The sequence below is a fragment of the Hordeum vulgare genome, chromosome 4H (genome assembly GCF_904849725.1).
Source record: "Hordeum vulgare subsp. vulgare chromosome 4H, MorexV3_pseudomolecules_assembly, whole genome shotgun sequence".
NCBI lineage: Eukaryota > Viridiplantae > Streptophyta > Magnoliopsida > Poales > Poaceae > Hordeum > Hordeum vulgare.
The window spans coordinates 268,533,954-268,536,059 of NC_058521.1; positions in this window are offsets into that span (position 1 = coordinate 268,533,954).

Sequence of the window (2,106 nt, forward strand, 5' to 3'; positions counted from 1 at the left end):
TCTCAAAACGGTGAACGGCAATACAGAGAGGACCCGCAACTAATAACTGATGCAAGTTTTGAAAAAAAGACGGCAACGGAATGCCAATGCAATGCAGATGATGCGAATGATGCGATGATGAATGCGACAATGAAATAAAACACACGGTGACAACGGGATTAAAGGGGAATCTTCTCAAGCGTCGGTTCCGGGCTGTTACATGTCTCTATCCCATCGAGTGGGAGAGCACCTTCTAGATCCATAGATGGACCTGTTGCAACCTGTTCTATTCTGCAAATCGTATCGTAAGTCGTGTCTGCCCCTGGGTTGCACATGTTCCTTTCCTTTCCTGCGGGGAGGATCAGGGTCTATACTCGACTTCTCTCGCCACACTGTCGCACCCTCGGGGTGGGAAATTTGGCTGATCGTACTGTGTGCGCCTCGGGGACACGGGTTTCAGGTCCTCATCATCAAACTAAGGCAGCATGCACCGACGTGGTAGATTTTGTTTTGATCCGGCCACTCGATACCATATCCTTCTTTGGCTGCTAGTACTTTCGTGCATATATTGTTGATGGTATCTTGTTTGGCCTGGAGCCGTTGTTGCTTCGCTTTTAGGCTGCGAGCAGTAGCTATGAGCTGCTGCCTGAACCGTTCCTAACCCTCAAGATCCTTGGGAACTGTGAAGTCTTCATCCTCTAGGTTGTCGTCCGCGTCGATAGGGGGAGGTAGTTGTCGTCATCTGAATGATCGGGGTCATCGAGATCAGACTATCCCTTGGGCTTGTTCGGGTCCTCCATGGCTGCTCGGGAGCTTCAAGGTTGCCTTGGTCCTCCGAAGTTATATTTTCCATAGTTCCTTGTATGGTATCCCTTCCCTTGTTCGTCTTTGCCCGCTTATAGTGCCTCCGGCCCTTTGATGGCTCCTCCCCGGAGTTATTGCCGTTTTGTTTGGTAGTACGATCGCCATGGTCATCGGGTGTGTTCACCATGTAGACGTCGTTGGTGGAGGTGGCAGTCCACTTCCCGGTATCTACAGGGGCGGGGTCCTCGGCCTGATCATTCGTATCTTCAACCTCCTTGGAGGTGTAATCCAACATGTCGGTTATGTCTTCGACGATGGCTACCAAGTGGGTGGTGAGTGGGTCGTAAAAGTCCTCATAATACGCATCCGGACCGATCCGAGTATAGGTTGGGCTCAGATCGTCCGTGATTTTCAACGACTGGATTTGGTTAAGCATCTCGTCTAACATCGAGAGTCTGTGCTGATCGATTTCTTGACGGTTTTTGGAGTTGACCTCCATGGCTTCCACGAAGGACGCGTATTCGGCAATGGCCGTTTGCTGTTGCTCAGGCACTGAGGTCGGGTCCGGGCTCACAGTCAACTGTACAACATAGAGGGAACCAAGGTCATGGTCGAGTAAGAGACCCAAAGTAAAGGCTTCGGGATTTTGGAGCTCATCGTACGAAAGCGTGATCTTAGTGGGGAAAAGATCGCCCTGGGAGTCGGCAGAGAATTCAAGTTTCCTGAACCTTATCTCCTGACTAGGGACGAAGCCGCCGACCCGGCCGAGGCAATCGGCCGGGTCAGCGTGCGGCGTGAAGCTACCGAACGCGAGCACCTTCCCGACAACGAAGATGTCCCCGTTGGTTATTTGATCGCTGATGATTAAGCGAGCCATCAATCCTTCCAGTGATCTCAAAGCAGAGCACTCAATGAAAGCACCAATGTCGATGTCAAAACTGGAGGATGTGGGGTAGGGGGTCCCGAGCTACACACCTTGGATCATTGGCTTACAGAGGACGAAGGAGACATTGTTTACCCAGGTTCGGGCCCTCTTGAGGAGGTAAAACCCTACATCCTACTTGATTATATTGATGCGGACGAGAATTACATAGTTGATCTACCTTGAGATCGTATGACCTAGAAACCTAGATGAGTCAACTTGCCTATACATATGAAACCGACTGGTTTATATAGACACCACGAGTTCCTAGGGTTACATACAACTCACCTCCAGTCGGGGACAGATGCGCTGGTCTAGCCTACTTAACTTGGATGACATGCGAGTTTTCATAGCTTTACTTCTTGAACATGAAGTCGTCACGCCAGACAGTCTTGAACAAC